Source organism: Oreochromis niloticus, linkage group LG14, assembly GCF_001858045.2.
Source record: "Oreochromis niloticus isolate F11D_XX linkage group LG14, O_niloticus_UMD_NMBU, whole genome shotgun sequence".
In the NCBI taxonomy this organism is placed as follows: domain Eukaryota; kingdom Metazoa; phylum Chordata; class Actinopteri; order Cichliformes; family Cichlidae; genus Oreochromis; species Oreochromis niloticus.
Genome location: NC_031979.2, coordinates 6947503 through 6967907, shown reverse-complemented (window position 1 = coordinate 6967907; position 20405 = coordinate 6947503). Strand labels below are relative to the sequence as shown.

Here is a 20405-nt window from a genome sequence, read left to right as displayed (position 1 = left end):
ACAGAGGGGGTGCATTATCTGGGGGATACTGCGAGGTGATGTAGTGTGAGAGTGAGAAATGTTTTTCTCATTTTTAAGGCTTCATGTTAGATGAGACATAAGACTTAAGGCTGGTGTTCTATAGAGTCTCACAGGTTAAATTTTCCTCTATAAGATGCAGAGGCATTTTTAATATATACATTTTTTTTAAAAATAAAAGGCAAAATTAAAAAAATGTATTACTATTTAAATCTTAATCCAAATGCAAATTCTGTTAAGAGCTGAAAAATAGTATACCCTATTTGGTGTTTTTAAAAAATCTTTTTACTATGTTCCTCCGTCCAGCTACAGGGAAGTCTTGGATTACCTTTGTTGTGTTTGGTTAAAGTTATGTATGCGATCTGAAGCGCTTCTAAAATGAGATGTCAACAAACTGCATGGCACTTATTGGTAAGTCAGTGGCATTCTCCATGAGTCATGAAAGCGTCTCTTTAACGTAAATCAAAACCACCATTTTTGAAACTTGGTCACAAGGGAAACGGCTTCACAAAAACAACACGTGGTCCCCTGAGTCTGACAAAAAGCCGCAGGTACACCATCCCCTCGACATTTAGTCAGTGTCCAACAGCCTCCACTGTTGTGGTGTTCGTGTCACATATAAATGATGTTGCAGGACTCTAGGCCGGGGTGCTATAACAACCCCACACACATTAGTGGGTACTTAATTGTAATGGAAAACAATCCAAACCCAGTCGAGTCATGCCATGTCAAGTTGAGCCGAGTAGGTAGCAGTGGAAAAGAGCTTTTAGTCAGTCCTTTTTCTATCAGGTGGAGGCAAGTTGTGTAAAGCACTTTGAGTGCTCAGAGTAGAAAAGCGCTATAGAACCAGTCCATTTATTCACCATTTGGAGAGCAACTTTGTAGTCAAGGACTACAAAACCCAATGTGGTAGTTAAGAATTTAATGCATTTGCAATAAAAACAAGCCCAGGGCATTAAAACACAAGAGCTAAAGTCATTGTTTTTGTTTATTTGTTATTGTTTTCGGCACAACACTACAGGTGTCTGTAAGTTGCAGTTGCAGTACTTTAGTATTCGACTAGCGCTAGGAGCATAAAGGGAGTGACACTTTTTAAGTAGAAGGTCATTGCAACTCCATTGTTTCTTTCAGCTCAACAAACATCACACAATTTGTTTGTGCGTAGTTTGTCTCACAGTGTGTTGCTAGCTAAAGTTCCAGCTGCTGTATTTCACAGGGAGAGAAAAGACAGAGAGCTAACTTCACCCAGAGATGGAGGAAGGTAAGAAAGACAGGACAGGAAGAAGAGAGCTTAGAGTTAAATGTAAGAATGCTCAGTGGTGCTTGATAAACTGGAAATTTTAAGCTTACATGGAAGTCTTCATGTTTTTAATCAGATATTGGGTCTGTACATGTGACATTATGCTTTTTCATATTGTGAAACCTGCTGCAAAACAAACTGGGGTAGGCTAACTGTTTTTAAAGGCTGCAAAATCCTCTGCAGGTTAGTGCAGGATAAACAGGTTTTCTGTACGGGTGGGTTTAAAATAAAGAGCAGTGTGTGACTGGTGCACAGTGGCTGTGGTTTCATGGTCAGAGTTAGATTACATCAAGTGTAGCAGAGACTCATATGAATTTAGCTGATGTTGCTTAGATCCATATATCAAATTCCAAATTCATACCAACTGTATAGGGTACAATATAAAGACAGCATAAACAGGTACTGCCAATGTAGGATGGAAATCACCCATGCCAACTCATGAAGCATCTGCTCACATCTGGTTGAATTCAGGTGTGTACATCCACACAGAGCAGCAGGTCAGCTGATCACAGCCTGTACACTAAGAAATCTCCTGGAGATCTCAATGGAAATTATTGTGAGTTATGATTATTTTCCTTACACTGAGCCATTACAACTAATTCTAAGGTTCCCCCACCTGCTGAATCCACTTTAACCCCTAACTGGACACATTTTCCTATTTCGAGGCAAAGTCACCCTCTACAATGTAGGCAACAAAAAACAGATATCTTTTTTTTTATTTTCCTTCTTTTTTCAGATTCAAGCTGAATATAATTAGAATGTTAAAAAGTTAGACTAAAGTTTGTATTCCCATCTACTGATATTATTTTATCGTTAAGTTAATATAGCACAAGGTTCAGTTAGCTTTGCACAAAAACAGAAACATCCTCCAAAGAGCTACTTTTTACTTCCCTACTTTCAGTAGATTTCAGAGTTTGTACTTTTTTCCTTTATCTTGAGTAAAGAAGCTGAATCAGTAATTCAGCTTTATTTTTTAGCAGTAGTATTTGTACTTCTACTTCAGTACAGATTGTCTGTACTTTTGCCAGCTCTGGTAGCCAATCCCAGGTCTCCTTGACATCTGTCTGTAATGTCCATTTCGTTCCTTCTGCTTGCTGTGCTGTGTATCTGCTCCCTTGATTGTGACCTCCCTCTTTTATACAGTGACTGAGCACTTGTTGATAATTTCCTTGATTAGGTAAATACGAGTTTGAAGTGATAACTTTTCAAAATAAAAGCATGCAAAAACATATAAAAACATTCAACTACAAATGCGAACTAATAAAACAAACAGAATAAAACATTCAAACTGATTCCACAACATGACAACAAAAAAAAAACCTCCAACAGAGCTGTATTTTAAAGTATCTGTTCCTGTCAGAACCCCTTAGAATATATCTGTGAATGTATCCATCGATCCATTTATTTTCCAAAATGCCCCTAGGGCCTGGACCCTATCCCAGCTAGACACCAGGGTGGATCTACTGTGGTGCCATGTGCCACTCTAAAATAATTTGTTGCCAACCTGAGCACTACCCTAGTTTTGCATAGTTTTGTTTATTAAAATGAGCTAGGATTGATGCTTTGAGCAAGTCTAGCTACAAATGAAAATGAATATGAATTTTAAAACTGAATATATTAAATTATCTCACCTGGCTTTGACTTTGTCAACCCATCTGATTTCCATGCCACCCTAAGAAAATGTATCTAGATCCATCCCTGACTGTGTGAGAGCTGCTGTGAATTCAAGTTGTTTTACATCGAGTGGCCAGCAGAGGTCAGTGTTGAGTAGTAAATGTAGTTTAGTAAACCGGCAGCAGCAGGCTTTGGATAATGCTGATGTCAAGTAAGTTTTAAGGAGGTTACAACTCAGTGGATGTGCTGCACAATCGAGTGTCTTCAGTTGTTTTTATTACTGATGCATTTCTTTATTCCTGTCATTATGTTAAGGTTGCCTCCTTGTTTTAGACTTGACTTAAATGACCTGCCAAAAGAAGAATTATGAACAAATGCTAATATGGGTGCTTGCATTTGTACAATGAAACAGGGTGACTATTCACTCTTAACAACTTATTTATCAAAAACAAAATTTACACTGCTTTCAATCATAATTTTTCTTTTCATAAATTTAACTTAAATCTAGGACAACATTGTTTTTGTTTGGTTTTTTTAATTAACCTGAGTTTTTCGTATTTTGTTTTATTCGATTTTTATTGCATTTATAGATAAATCACGAAACACTCCAATTCTGTCTGTGTTGTTGCATCTGAAGGTGTTGCATGATTTCAGTATTAGTCTTTGACACACTTTCTCTAGTTTTCTGTCTTGGAGGCTGAGCATCTGTTCAGCGTGGCTCACAGGTTGAGTTTTCTATCTGTTAATAATTACAGCCTTGTGTTCTGCCTTCACCAGGACTGGATTTATTGGCTAGTCGATACCACAAAAACCAAATCCTGCCACAGTAATCTGATCGATGTCGGAGCAGCCATATGTCAAAGCAGCTTATGATTAGCTGTCACTGTATGAAACCCTTGGCACAAGCCTGCGGATTTTTCTGAGGTCAGTGGATAAAATTATGGAAATGTTTATGAACATGATCACAAGTGGCCTCAGATGTTTATGGAGCGATTATTTTTCTTCATATACAAACAGTGGTCAGTTTGGTTTGTGTGTTTTGTTTTGATATGTTGACTCTGTAGACCTCCCAGGGAAAATATTCTATTCAAGCACTTTCCAAATTAATGCAGTGTATAAAGATTTAAAATGTATGCTGTGTATTTTACTGTTGTTTCCTTCTTTTTTATAAAAGAAGATTTCATTAAGATAGCCTTATAATGTTTTTTTACTTGTGTTTAAACTATGGAAGTTTTCACTCTTAACCCATTTTTTGGTACAGAATAAAAATCAATGTAAATTCTTTAATGAATATTTAAATTCTGGCCTTTTTTATGTTAAGAAAAGACTTAAGGGAAATCCATCACATAAAACTGAATAATGATCTTAGTCGCAAAACTGTGGCTTTTTATCCTCGACCCATCTCTTCTGTGGCCTATAAATTGGGTTGAGCTCAGTCACTGTCTGTCTAAGTTAAGTCAGCCAGAGAGAGCTGATGGGCTTTAGGAAACCATTCATTGTAGCAAACGTACACTTTTCAGGCCCCATTGAAAGAGTGACCTGCTGAAATGATCTGAGGGCAGAGGATCTTCTCTACTTACAGCTGTCTGCTCCCTCATTTGTCTTTGTTATGCTTACCCCGCCTTTTAAATTTAATTGAATGTGGATTTTTTTTAACTCCACTTGAAGTTTGTTTCTTTTCAGTAATTGTGTGTCTGGTTGAGTAAAATCTCTGCTTAAAAAATGACTACTTAAAGTCATGCATGTTAGCTATAACTTTATGGCTCTCTGCTAGAAGCGTTTAGCAGGAACAGCATATGGTGCACATAGAAATACATAGATTATCAATTTGATACGTGAGAATATAGCAACTGTTTCTGGGTCCAAGCCTCCACTGCACTGGATGAGACTCTTGCCTACATGGTGTAATGCTCTGTCCCTCGTTTTTTGAATAGCGATTCGGTTGCCATTTGAGGACTCTACAGCCTGTATAAGCACTTGTGTAGCATGTGTAGCATGTGTAGCAAGCCTTAAGCTACATTTTTAAAAGGCCATTCTAGACAGTGTTTCTGTTCTGATAGTGTAAAAACCACTCTGCTGTGTCTGCCCATTAGGATTTCAGTGTGGACAGTCAGCTAACCATCCATCCATTTTCTTTCATTCAGTTTTTTTTTTTCACATTATCCAAATTACACAATGGCGTGATAATAACTTCATATTATGAATAGGATCAGAAACTCTTTTTAATCTCTCTGTCATTTGTAATTTAACCCTACATCTTCTCTACACAAGTGTTTATAATAGGCTAACCATAGTTTTGTAGCTAGCCACGACACAGCATGTCATTTAATGTAAGCTAGCACAGTTTCGCTAACCTTACAAACTTCAGTGTTCATGAAAACACTTCACATACGTTTGCCTTTCTTTCAATATCTTCAAATTCAAAGATGGAATGGAAATAATAAAAGAGTTATCTGTTACTTGAAATTGTGTTTTGATTTAAATCTTTGTTTCTATCAAAATCACACAAGTTAGTTAACTGATGCTATTTGCATTAGCTGGATAAAATAAAACCGCTGTTACCAGAATACATTTTTTATCAGAAAACTAGTATTGATTTGTGTAGCTAATGTTTTTATGTATTTTTGAACACACTGTTTATTTCTGCTTTTTAGCAGTTTCGTGGCAGTTCTATACAATTTAGTAATTACTTGCATATATATGCATATGTGGCTATGAATCGATTATATAAAACCCTGTATACATGGGCACTTTAGCCTACTTTTCTGCATCAGTATCTGCAGCGAGCACAAGGGGCCGTTTGTTCCTATCCTGCTCGCTGTGTGTGTTTGTGTGTTCCTTCATCCTGTCCAGCATCGAGCCAAGGGCCCATCTGGCTCCAGTGAGGGCCACTTCTTCACGGTGCCTCAGCCTGATTCATGGGCAATGGACAGCTTCAGCTGCTATCCCACTTCCACCGTTTTGCAAAAAAAAATATTCTGCATACCTCCCAGCTCCCACTGCTCTCCCACTGACAGACAAACTCTGCAGAGATCCAATATTTCTTTGAGTAAGTAGAATCCTTCAAAAAAAAAGTGTTGGCCAACATTTACATCTGCTTCTGTCCATCTGCTTTACGAAATCCCCGCTTGTTCTTGACCTGGGAGTTCCAACGCACAGCCACCTTTGCCTTTTCCTCTCCTTTGCTTGCCCTCAAGGTTTTCCAGTTTTACCTCCATGTCATAAAACCATTGTACAACGCCCTTATGGAAGAACGAGTGTGCAAATTACAGCCAACTTTCCTCTCTGTGTTGTTTTTTCTTTCTCCCTTTCTTAATTCACCCTGCATCTTAATCGCTCGCTCTCTTTCTCTTGTCTTTTCAGCTTTCACACTCGTCAACATGACATAACCACAAATGCAAGATTGCTAGTTTGTCCTCAGACTGCTGGCCAAACCTCACGGTATGGACTGTGTAGTTCGCGGGCGATTCTGTTGCACAATCCAGAGCCATGAGGCACTCGTAGTCTCAGATATGCACTCATAGGAACTCCCCTGTCAATCACATCACAAGACCACAGAGCCTATGAAAAGACAAAAGGCAAAGAAATTGCATGAATTATGAATGGATACTGACGGCTGGATTGGATTCATATCCTCTGCTGATGTGGCAGTATGGTAACATATGACCTCTAACATGCTGCACAGGGAGATGCATTACCTCTGCATATAGCTTTACTACATATAGTAAAAAATTGTCTGCTGTTAACCAAACACCCCAGGACAGATTTTTGCATTATTTTGACTGCAGTTTAGTGTCATGATTTCCTGGTCACTTGCCTGGTAGTGTTCTTATGAATTTGAGGTTGAGATATAAAACATATGCATGCAGTACTTTATCAGGGTTCATAATTGCTGACATTCTATGAACAAGTCAAGTTACTGATTTACTTTAAGGCAAATTTAATATTAAACTGAAATTAAACAACTCTTTTCAAATTTAAAAAAGCTCTTTTTTTAAATTCAACATGCTACAATGTTATATTAAATAAACTGCTCTATTTTCTTATGAGCTCGGTGTAATTAGATCAATTGTCATGTCATTCCAGGTCAACTAATGGCTGAAGTCATGAGTTGAGTTTTGATACTTAAAGTATTAAGGTGGGTAAACACCCTACAAATTTTTCTCCTGTTCCTAATATTTTCTATTAATACCCATAATGCACTGCATTAGAAAACCTGATTTCAGCTTCACATAAGAGCTTTGTTGTATGTCTCAGATGAGTCACATGGACTTGTCTCATAACATTACAATGATGCAAGTGTAGTGGTATCAACTTCAAATGCTCCACATACTCTACTGGTTTGCCAGTGGCTGCAGGCAATCTAGAACTAATTAAGAAGATCAAATGCACATTTTAAGTGCTTAAATGGAGCATATTTACCACCCCACTTCTGAAAAAAGGTAGTACACTGTGTGAAATGTCATTAAAAACAGAATGCACTTTTTTTAGTTTGCCCCCTTGAATGTTTTTAACTATGATAATCTTAGTTGTGATATTTAAAAGGTAAAATGTTTATATTCAGTGAATATTAGAAATCCACATGTAAACATTTGGTAGAATTAAAAACATGCAAGGGCATGTTCAGTGGACAGCACAGTTCCCTGAGGTGTAAGTCATCATAGGTGATGCTATATGTTGGAGAAAGGCTAAACAGGAGTATGATTTCCCACCCATTTCTTCCCGTTAAAAGGGATTTTTTCCTTACCACTCTTGCCAAAGAGTCTCTGAGGGTTAAACCACAGTAGATATGAATTTTCTCATACAGTACACATTAACTCTCCGTCACCTGCTTCCACTAGTTTTTCTTCAGCTGACCCTGTACGGATAGCAGATGTTAGGCCTTGTATCTTCTTTATCAGTACATCTGGTTACCCTTTCAGTATCAGTTAACCCTCTGAGGTCTAAGCCATCATAGTTGTTAACTTTACCCTAATCTTATATTTTAGAGAAGGGCAAAACTGAATTTTCTTAGGAGAAAAGCATGCCAACAGTTTTTAATGTGTGTTAGAATGTTCTTTTTCTTTGTTTACTGATTTGGGACTGGGAAGAAGAATCGGAATTTAGACTTGGATAAGGGAAAATTGGTATCCTGTTGCCACGATTCTGGCTCCAGTGATTTGGCAACAGGGGTTTGGTTCCTGTCGCCATATACGACACTCCACCTGGGCAGGGAGCTTTAGCTGAGACTCACCCCCTCCTCTAAAGAAAGGATGTAAGCTAAAAGGGCAAAAGGTGAATATATAAATACTTAAATAACTGAAATAATAAATAATACAATGTAATATATATATATATATATATATATATATATATATAAAAATCTAAAATAATCAAAAAGACATACAAAGAGAGAATATGTCAGTCAACCTAATGAAATTCTATGAAAAAGAAAAACGAAGGAAAAAAATAAGAAGAAGAAATTTTTTTTATCATGCATTATAAAATAATTATGCATTATTTTACCCCACAAAGAAAAGAAAATAATCTTTTTAGACCTTTAGAGCTGAATAACTTCCTCTTTCTTGTTTTCACAGGTTTGACTCTGCTGAGATTTCCCTTATATACTCGGGTAAGTTTAATTTTTATTTTATTTTTGGGGGGGGGTTAGTATATTCAGGTAACTTAGACTACATAGGGCAAGAGACAAATTAAGCTCATTCTATTATTTTCCTAATGCATATGCATGTCACAAAACTGCTGCTACTGTGAAGGATTTTCACCATGGTAAGGATGTTGTGAAAACCTGCAGTTGTGACAGGCCTAATGTCCATCACACATCTTCAAGAGAAAATTGAAACCACCCTTGCACTTGCCTCTGTAACTGGACAGAATTCCCTTTTTGGCTTATGATGTGACTGTTAAAGGTTTACAGTTTCCTCTTCGTATTGAGCGGGTCATGGCTGTTAGTTTTACGAAGGGAAAATGTCCTTAGAAAATGTGTGCAGTGGCCACGGGTTTTTCTCTTGTTAAGGCCGCATACTTAATTTAGTTTTTCTACAGGTATCCTAAGACAGTACTCAGTAGTAAGAGACAAGACAATAGGTGCAGTTTACTGTCTTATGGTTAACAGGAAGAATTTTCCGTGTTTCTGTCCTGTGTGCAGATTCTTGCCTTGCATCTGCCAAGCCACTAAATAAGAGTCCCTCTGTGCTTTTAAAATGTTCTACTTTTTCTTCATAACTGTATTTGCTCACCTGCTGTGAGCATCGTGTTGTCAGACGGCACTTCAGTCTGGCTTACTGCATGGCTTTGTTTGCTATGGCAACCAGATTACTACACGGTTTAGCACAAGCGATGTTTACAAGTGTAGTTGGGATTTTTATGAGCCAGGACATCTTTCAGACTACTTGGCAAGGTGGAGCCCAGCAAGAGACCTACAGCTATGTATGAGGGTGTAGGGAGCAGACAAGTGAACAGAAGGAGCCTCTCTCATCAACTGATGACAAGAATACAATACTGACACCTTTTTGGGACAATCAGGCTTTAATTTTGTAAAACTATATTCTATAAATGTGTAAGTAGTAATACAACATACAAAGTACACTTATTTATATAATTTGGTAATGAAAAAACTTAGACACTCATATCTTAATTAGCTTATTGCCTAGTGCCAGCTCAATTTAATTATTTGGTTCACAGTAGTTTGGTGCTTCTGCAGCAGTCGTGGTAACCATCATGACCGAGGAAGATGCTGAGCAGACGGAGCTGCGCAGGTCACACTTTGGGCAGTACTGCTTATGTCTCTTTGAAACAAAAACGAGGTCAAGTTCCAAAAACAAATCCAAAAGTGCTGAGAATATAAGTTAACCGTCCTAATGTGCGGTGAGTTGACTGCTGAGGTGGCAAAAATACAGACATTATGTACTTAAGTAGAAGTACAGATGCAAGTGAAAAAGAATACTCCAGTAAATGGTGAAGTATGGATTCAACTTCTTTACTCAAGTAAAAGTGAAAAAGTACTGGTTCTGAAGTAAGAAAGTAAAAAGGAGCTCCTTGAAGGACAATTCTACCATCTATTTTTATTAATGTAGTAATAAAATAATATTAGTAAATAGGAATACTGACTTTATTTTAGTCTAAATTTTAATTCTAATAAAGGTACTAAGCTTGAATCAGTTAGGCAAAAAATGAGCAGAGAAAAAACGGAAATTTTTAAAAAGCCCTATTTTCTGTTGCCTACATTGTAGAGGGTGACTCTGCTTCTAAACAGGGAAATGAGCAGGGAAGAGGTGAAAGTGGGATTCAGGAGGTGGGGGGAACTATAAAATCAGTTTTATTGGCTCAGCGTAAGGAAAAGATTCACAACTCACAATAATGTTTATTGAGAGCGCCAGCAGACTTTCTAAATGTACAGGCTGTGATCAGCTGACCTGCTGCTCTTTGTGGATGTACACAGCTGAATTAAACAAGATGTGGGCAGATGTTTCGTGAGTTGTCGTGGGTGATTTCCTTCCTCTACAGTGGCAGTACCTGTTTATGCTGTCTTTTTTCTAGATAGTATGAAGTTTGTATGAAGGTGGAATTCGGTCAGTGGATCTAAGCATCATCACCAGCTGGCGGCCACGCAGCTGGAGCAGGCAGCCATGTCTCGCTGCCAGTGGGAAGAACTGCACGACCAATCTGAGCGCCAGGTGCAGCTGATCATGAGTCTGGCAGCTCGGGTCAGTTCCTGACCTACGCTGCCGCCATTCCCACCCGCGACCCTCGACTGCATGGGAACTGCGGTCCAGACTGGTCCGGCGCCCATGGCAGCCCCCAGGGTGAGGCCAGCCAGGACGCAGTCTGCCTCTGCACCCGTCTCCACTCCTCGGGTGGACTGGCTGGTGCCCGGCAGGGGCCTTCGCCCATTCCTGCTCCCCGGAGGAGGGCCTCTGAGCAACCGCTGGGCCCACCACCAGCTCACTCACCTCACCAGCCGTAGGTGGAGGACGAGGCGCACGAGGGACCTCATCAGCCGGAGACAGAACTCGAGGGGCACGAGGGTCCTGCCAAGCCTAACTCGGCGTGCTGGCCAGACCAGCCTCACCTCCACTGCCAAACCACCTGGGAGTCACAGCCGCGACTGCTGCACCGCTGCTGGTTGACACACAGGTGGCCCCCAGACACACCTCATCACCGCCGCCGGTGGATCCGCGGGCGGCCCCCTGAATCAACACGTCCCTGCCGCTGGGCCATGGGCTGTGGATGCCGAAGGATGAGGCTGATTCTCTCTCCTGCTCGTGGGATCTGCAGTCGCGCCTCGCTGGCTTTAAAATCTGTACTGGGTCCTGAGATTGTGTTGTTGTTGGCATGTATGTTCAGCTGGCAACTGGAAAGCTTCAGGCGCGTGTGAACAGCAACCCGTGAATAAAAGCAAGATGCTGAAAAGCATGAATGTGTGGATAGGTCTGCCGTGTGTTCATTACACTAGTCACACAGTTTTTTCCTCTTTCATCTCTTTTTGTGCCACATATCCTGGTTATTAGTAATAGAATAGGATTGCTGCAAAGTAGAGATATCTGTTTAAACATGTAGGGAGTAAAAGTAAAAAGTTGTGAGAAAAAAAATACTCAATTAAAGTACCTAAGATACCTGAAAATTCTACTTAACTACAGTGATGAAGTATTTGTACTTCAGTACTTCCCACCTCTGGTTCACTGACCTACCTCTGCACCTACAAAAGGTGTCTTGCTTGCTTTGCCTCTGCAATCTAAGACACATATTTTTGCACTTTTATAACTGTGAGTGTTGTGAGTACTATGCATGTATGGTTGTAATTATGTGAGTGAAAAGCGACTTGAGCCAAACGCCCCTGTCAAAGTTGGTTCCCTATCCAGTTTGTACGGTCTGCTGCCAACACAGCTTTTAGCTTATAGCAATTACCCAGTAGCCACATTAGCTGTCTGTGAAGTTGTCAGTAGGGTTGTGGCTGGCAGCTGTGGATAATATTAAAATAATAATGTTAATGTGCTCGAGCTAGGGAACTTCATGAGTCCTGCCCATCTGTAACGTTAATAGACAATGTTATTTTGATAGGAGAACACAATTATTTGTCTCTAAAAAGTGTTGCATTTCTCAACTACCCAGATTAAAAGTGAGAAAAGTCTACCAGCAACAGACAGAAACAGCATCAGCCTACCTTACCAAAAACAATATGGTGCCAGGTCACCAGAGGCACAGTGCTACTGTCTCTTTTTGGGTTTTCCTTTTGCACTACCTGAGAGAATCTTAAAATATTACTCAGATACCAGTATGTCATCAAAAGTGCTAATGAGCATCAAGTATTTCCCTGGGTATTGGTGCCGTAAGTTTGAAATTCTAGTGTTGTGACAACTCTAGACATATAAAAGAAGAAGAAAATAACCCAAAACAAAATGTACCAATATGTGTGGCAGATGGAAAATAATTTCATCCATTCAGCTGATTTACACAAAATGTTGTAACTAGTTTTTAGAAATATACTATTTTTATGTTTTTGCAAACAAACTCTAAAAAGATTTTTTTTTAAAACACACACACACAAAAGACTTATTTTAAAACTTGTTATGAAATTTGTTCAAAGTATTCTAATTTTTTTATTTTGAAACCAAAATGAAACAATAGGAATTTCTCATGTAACAGAGCTTATATACTGTAAAGAAGAACTTTAAAAAGTAATGCTTTTTTCAGTTTTTATGTTAGGCTAAGCTAGTCTGCTGCTCGGTTTATCATCATTTTTAGCATGCTGACTTTAGAGTACCATCTATTGATAGGATAAAACATGTACGTAGCATCCAGGTTGGAAAGATTAAGCCCATGCAGAAGTCCTTTTAATCTACATTCTACCTAAAGGCCACCAGACAGTGATAGATGGTTGACCTCTGATAACACTTTACTGATGATTTCAGGGTCTCAGTCAGTCCATTTGCCAAAATACAGTTTCAATCACAGTATCAACTTGTTATTGACAAATTGTAAAGTAATGACCAAGTGGTTTAACACTCAGACCACCACCTCCTTGTCATATCACGTGTCATATCTTTTTGTTTTTCTAAACCAAGAGGGCAACGGTGAAAAGGCTAATCTCAAGACTCTAGCAAGACAAAAGTTTTTCTTTCTCCAACATAGTTTTTATGCCATTATTTTAATTTTCTTCCATCAGTTTTCCTAGATATTTTCTTTTTCCTCAGGATTGACCTAACAACTTGCAAACGGGTAAGGAAAGGCTATTGTCAGTGAGAAGTGCATTCGAAAAAAATGATGAACAGCTTTTAAGATGAGTAAAATAAGAAAGTCCACATGAGGACAGGGTTTGCCTACACAGATGTCTTCCTTGTAGTCCAGATGACTGTCAAGAGAGATTAGACAGAAATAAGTCCTGCCAGAGAGCCCATATTAACTTCTAGTGTTTTAGAGCTTGAGTGTTTGTGCTTCCAACAAGTGCTAAATAACATTATCTAGCTTCACTAATATAGTTTGTGGCATGTTATTATATCATGATATTAACACTCCTTCTGACACAGAATAGATCTTCATGTTACTGCCCAGTTTCCAACAGCTTCTTCATCCAAGCCATTACACACACACACACACACACACACACACACACACAGAAGACATGTGACATTTTCTCTGGGCAAAGCAAGGCCCTAAAAGCAGCGGTAGTGCATAGCTAAAGACTAGAACAGCACTATTATTGATGCAGTCACGTTGATCTTGTTTTGCTAGCCGTCATTTCCTAGAAATTCCTGCCTGACTTCATTCCCCTAGCTCTTCCTCTTTGATTTGTGTCTGCCAGTTGTCTTTTGCTTTTACAGAGAAACACATGTAAGCTACAGCGCACATACTGCACCTAGCTTCCACTGACACACAACCGTCCACTCTCTCTTTGCCCAACATAATTTCTATCTCAGTATGTGATTCTATAAACGGGTCAGTACAGTCCCACTTTTTGCTGTTCTCCCTCACTATCAAAACAGTCTCTTGGCTGCTGTAGTAGGTGATGCTGCACACAGAACGGGTCATTTGGGTGACCAACACTCACCAGCTGTTGTCTTAAAAAGTAGCTGTTAAAGGTTTATAGTTTCATCCTCTGTATTAAACAGCAGTTATTAACCAAATGGGGCACATGGGCAAAGGGAATTTGGCTTCAAGGCGGCCTGACATGTAGTTAACTTTGCTAAAGGGTCTACTTTAACCCTAACCAAAGCCATTTTTCTAAACTCCTCCAAGTAGCTTTGGTGCCTAAACCCTATGAAACTCGTGATTGCAAGCAAGCCTTTCTGGCGGAGAGCCCTGAAGGCAAACTTTCCCACTACTGCAATGCAGTCATGCCAGCTCATAGAAACAGTGGCAAACTATTGAAACAGTGTATACAGTTTTTATAGACTCTTAAAGTCTTCTCATCTCTATCCTTTAACCTCTTTTATTTGGGTTTTATATGCCCTTTTGGGTTTATTCTCTACCCACTCATTAACATGGTTTATACCAACAGCAGCTTAAAGCTACAAAAGCTCTTAAAGGCAACTGTACATTATTTTTCTTAAACTTCAAGTAGGATTAGCGATAAGTGGGTTAGCTTATTGGCATTTGGCAGGTGAAAGGCTCCATAATTTTGTTGTACATGTACAATGACAATAAAGAGCTATTCTGTTCTATGCTATTTCCTAAGAGTTAGAAGTTAAACAGCAGGCAGCCTGCAAGGTTTCTAAGTTGGTGTAAGAACACATATATATGAATGAACAGTAGAGGAACACTCGCCCAGCTTGGATGGGCACAGTAAAAATGGTAGTGGTCCAATTTTTCTCAGAGAGAAGCGTCCTCCTTCTGTTTTCTCTTATCTTGAGGTGATGATGGATCTCTTTGCCACATGCACATTCGTTTTAAAGAAGCTAGACGGGTGACAGGTGTCATCATAATGCAGAAATTCTGCAATAACACCATAGCAAGGGAGATGAGATTTAATATGAAGCTAGTATAATTAAAAACATTTGAAAGGAAACAAGCTAAATATCACCTTGACTGTCAAGTTACTGGCTCACTCTGACCTTCCCCCGAGTTCACCGTCCATCAGCACAACCCTAATGGCGCTTTCGAACATGTGGTGCATGTAACAGAGGGTGTGTTTAACATAAGCCACGATTGGTTTAACTTTTACCATCTGTGACTAAAATAACTAGCAATTGTTAAACTAGGGATTCTGACTTTGAACAGTTTCGTTAACAAAGTCAGCCATTAAGAAAACCAATAGTCAACTGATAAAGATGAAGGAAACAGAGTGGATTGTTTAACAGAGGCTTATACATGTTTTCCAACGCTGGCGCTTTGTGTTTTGCTGAAAAATCAAAGAACATTCTGACTTAAAAAAGTAATAATTATAGAAAATTAGTTAAATCACCAAATAAGATGTCACTGTGCAATGATTGTAGTTGCAAGTACTCAACAAACCAAACCAACAGATGCACAATTTCAGATGTTTTGGATATTTTGCATAGGAAATGAGACAAACCAAGGAGATAAAATTTGTACCATCATGTCAGCTTTTTCAAGTGTTAAAACTGCTGTTTATGGCTTTCTTTTCTTTTCAACTCTTGAGTTTTGAAAAGTGCTCCTAAGTCCTGCAGTCATACAGTGAGCCCAAGATAGCCAGGCAAGATTAAGTAGATACATTAGATAGGAACAAGGATGCTAAAAAAAGGGGGTGGAGACAACATTTGATAAATCATAATCTGCACACACAGTGATCTTTCATCCTCCTATTCCCGTCATCTCCTCCTCCTCCTCCTTCTCAGATGCCTTCCTTCTCCTGTGTCGATGTGTTTTTCCATCCGGAGGTTCATAGGTTAAGTTGTCCCCAGCATGTGTTAGCGCTCAGGTCAGCAACAGTCAAAACCTGTGATGACAGAGTGTGTGAACGCTGGGGAGTGTCAGGGGTTAAGTGTGTGTACAGGTTGCATGGCGAGCTGGGGTATACACCCCAAAATACTTCTTTTCACCTGGTGTTCAGACAGGACAGGGTTGATAACAGGTTTTAACGAGTTTACATATGAACAAAATCTGAATAGAAGTTAAGAATGATCTAATTAGAGAATTTAAGATACCTGATTTTTCCTGATTTCTGGAATTTATAACAATTTACAACCTTTCACGTAGATTTAATGTCAGTTTGTAATTCCTGTTAGTCCACTGCACCTAACCTAATCTGTGGTGTAATTCATATTTTGGCTAACTCTAGTCTGGATTCTGAGTGTTTCCTTTCAAATATAATATTTATATTGTACAAATATTATAAACATCTATGGTTTATAGTACAAATAGATTGAAGCCCTTTTAGTGAAACTGCCAAGAATACAGAAAGGCTTTACTGATGAAATTTATCATATTGAATTTCCAAAAAAAGGTTAGGGACCCGCTGGTGTAGAATGTAAATAAAAACAGAAAGCAATGATTTGCAAATCTCCTAAAACATATTTTATTCACAAAACAACATAGAAGAGAAGGGAAAAACAACTGAATTTAACAGCAGTGACATGTCTTAAAAAAGTTGGGACAGAATCATGTTTACCACTGTGTAGCATTTCCTCGTATTTTAACAACAGTCCATAAATGTCTGGGAAGTGAGTAGACTGTTGGAAGAGGAATGTTGTTCCACTGTTTTCAGGTATAGCATAGTAGCTGCTCAATATTCCAGGGTCCTCCTTTTAATTGTTAACTGCAAGCAGGCCAATTCAGCAACTGCACTCTGCTCACACATGCTGTTATAATAGATGCAGCATGCAGTTTACTCCTGTCTTGCTGAAATACGCAAGGCCTACCTTGAAAAAGTCATCCTGGATGGCACATCTGGCTCAATAAAAATTTTAAATAAGCTCAACAACTCATTCAAAATGGACTCCAAAAATGGTGTTTCTGGATCATGCTGGCTTCATTTTTGCATGATAGAGCATTTGTGGATGAAAATAGTGAACTTTGTTTACAGACAGTGATTTATCTAAGTGTTCCTGAGCCCATGCAGTGATTTCCACAACAGAATCATGACTGTTTTCAACTACAGGCATCCAGTATTGATTTTCAGTGGCCCGGGTTCGAGTGCGACCCAGCCACATGTTTTTCCCCTCTGTCTCTCACTCCTTTGCTGTCACTATCAAATAAATGCAAAAATTGCCTCTCTGCTGCTTAACATCAGCATTATAAAACTCTTCACAGGGGAGATATGCTTCTACGGGAAATCTATACTGTAGGTACAACATAACCACAAACCATAACCTGACGTGCACACCGGGACACGACCACACATTTAACTTAAAGGTAATGCACCAGCATAAATATAAATGCTGTCCACTTGCATAGGCTACATCATAGACTCTACAAAGTTTCACTCTAGTCTAAATCAGCCATAGCTGTATGGTCAGCTAGCGACTGACAACGTAATCAATAAAGGAAAATATCAAACAATTCACAAATAAAAGCCCCACCAAGAAACTGTTAATCAATGTCAAAATGTGTTTGTTTGCCTTGTCACAATCACTTATAAAGGAAGCTGAAGGTCTAACGTTACTGACAGCTGCTCATATGTTTGCTAAGCAAGAGTTTCATTGATGTTTCAGACAAAATACAAGTGCCAGTGTGCTTAGTTCAGTTACCACTTGAAAAAGCAAAAACATTAAATCGTTACGGTAAAAGACTGGCTGAGATTGTTGTAGCTAAAGGAACTCTCAATGTCTAGATAAAACAATGTGTACAAAGTCTACACTGCCTGTTTTTGACAAATATCAGAGGGAGACAGAGAAGGTTACTGTCTGCGGCAGATATCAGGACTTGTTCCCAGCACTAATGAACTGCGTTGTTAACTGGTGCTTCCCCCTTCCTCACAAATATTACTATTAATTTCATTTTTTATTATTATTACTAGCAATTCTTATTATTTTTTCAAGGCATTGGGTCTTGCACTTTTAATAAAACATACATGTATTGCTCTTGTTGTTTTCAAGCTCAATTGTGTTCTGAACATTTATTTACAGATATGCATGATGACACAATTCAGTGATACACTGCACTAAAAATGTTATTTACAAACAGCAACATACACATAATACAGGCAACGTCTATAGCGTACACGTTATATAACATGCCATTCATTCTGAGATCAGATACATATAAAATATGTAACTTGTAAGGATTTGAGTGTTGTAAATATAATTCCCAGAAGTTATATAGATGTTGTATATATGATCCTGGTACCATAGACAGTTTACATAGGAAGTTACGTTCAGACTGATCAACAAATCAGCGTGCCTAAGAGGAGTTAGAGAACAGATAAGCTGCAAGAGTATTATCATTATACTTGAATTGACTGATTTTTTTCTAGTGGTGTCTTATAGTAACTGATGAATTCTTCCAGAAGGCACTTTTTTGGCAGGGTAAACAAAGTCTTCATTTACCCAGAATTCATTGGTTAATCTGCCTTGTGCCACTGATTAATTTATACATCTATCGAAAGTCTGACTGTTTGTTTTACCTAAGCCATAGTCAAAGTCTATCTGTGTGAAACTGGCCTCAGTACATCTGGACTAAACCCACACAGACAGAGGGAGACCATGCTAACACCAGCCAGCTGGTGATCACATTCAAACCAAAACCCCTCTGTGCTAACCACTGAGCTAGTGTGCCAGCAGCTTTCTCTTTGACTATATGATCCTTTAAAAGTTACTCAAGAACCACGAAACACATGGTAGAGACAATCAGAAAGTGTCCACACACCAACACACACACACACACACACACTTAACATAGTGAGAATGACAGAAGCAGCTGCTGGCATGATCTGGAGGTCATGTTAGATCACAACACTGAGGTAAAAAACAAATTCTTTAACCCGGGGGGGTTGTCTCAGATCTGAGTTACTGGATCACATGGTGATACAACGCTGCGAGTGTTTGCCTGAGTTTGTGGGTCTCTATGAGTAACAACGAAAGAGAGAGTGTGTGTGTGATTGGGTTTAATAAAACGTTTTATCTGAAGGACAGCAATAGAAAAGATTTTAGTACTATAGATAACTGTGCTGCAACCAAGAGAAAACAATCCTGACCAGGAGTCAGTGAGAACAATAAGATAATCATAAAATATGTCTGTGGTACGATAAATACACTTGCAGCACTAACCAGTTCCATGCTGTGGAAAAGAAAGGAGCATTAAAAAGAAGAAGGAAAAAATAATAATTTGAGGGGAAAAATCAGGTTATTTCATTTGGATTTCTTTGAATACGGCAGCTTGTGTTGAGCAAAAAAGACCCGTCCAAAAATGTATCATTATCTGGCAGTATGAAATGTCATTAAAATAGTTCCATGTAACTACACTCTGGGGTGTATTAAAGAAATAATAGCCTTTTCAGAGCAGGGGGCAGCAGTTCATTAATAAAAGTAATGTCTTAGTTTAGGAACTGTGCAGGTGTGATTTGTCTTCATCTTTAATGGTACGCACTGATTAAGAAAGCAAACAGTGTGTGTATGTGAGAGAGAGTCCAAATGTGGCTACACACATGCACGCGCATCTGTGTGTACCCGCAGTAGTGTTGGTGCGCGCCGCAGGTGATTAGACCACCGCTGCTTGCACTTTTCCAGAATATGTGTGTATGGTTGTGTGTGTGTGGGTCTCAGTGTGTTGGCAAATAGAGCTGACAAGACTATGAGTGATCCTTAACGTTGTTATTGACTCAGACTTTATTTATAGAGTGTGTGGTCCTGCTGCATGAGCTGCACACAGTGCCACCCCTCCGAGGCGCGCGAGCAGACACGATTAATCAGAAGAATGTTATAATTAGGGTTAATACCCTCAGGCTGCATGAAAACACACACACACACACTCGCACACACAGAAACAACACTATAAGTGAACATGAACATAATGTATGAATGCATGTGGTCCACAAACACACACATATACACACGCACACATACACAGAAGGGGCCCTGTGTATGTAAGCAGGCCGGATGGGTTGCAGAGGTTTTCGGAGCGGCTGGGCCGGCGTGCTGTTTGTCCAGAAACGCTTTAAGGCTTGTTCTCTTCATCGGAGAGGTTGTTAAACAAAAGTGAGTTTGTTACAGTAGCGGGGGGCCAGCGGGGGGTATTAATACACACCAATGCAGATGTCTGAGCATTTACAGCCATCCGTGAGAAAGCCTGTTGTGTTCAGTGTCAAATCCAATGTCTGGTGATCCCCATTTGGCCGGGCCTATTTTGGTTGGAAGGTTCACATGAGCCCCCTTGAAAAGTACACATTTGTCTCCGAGTGCGCTAGTATTCTTCCGCCAGTGAATTACAGTCACTCTCTTTTTTTTATAAGCTGTGGCAAAAAATAAACACAAAGACTCCCATTTAGCAGAACAACAAAAAAGAGACGAAAACAAGCAGCTATTTTTGGAAGTTTTATTTCATTATAAATAGGAGTGATAATGCGCTCGTACACATGACATCA

General features: G+C 39.2%; 1 long non-coding RNA gene across 1 annotated transcript; it reads left to right on the top strand.

Moving 5' to 3' along the window:
* Positions 1-7018: 7018 nt before the first annotated feature.
* LOC109205049 (uncharacterized) lies at positions 7019-11326 on the top strand. Its single transcript, XR_002064514.2, has 3 exons — positions 7019-7070; positions 8509-8543; positions 10469-11326. It is a non-coding gene; the product is annotated as an uncharacterized LOC109205049 (long non-coding RNA).
* Positions 11327-20405: the final 9079 nt, after the last annotated feature.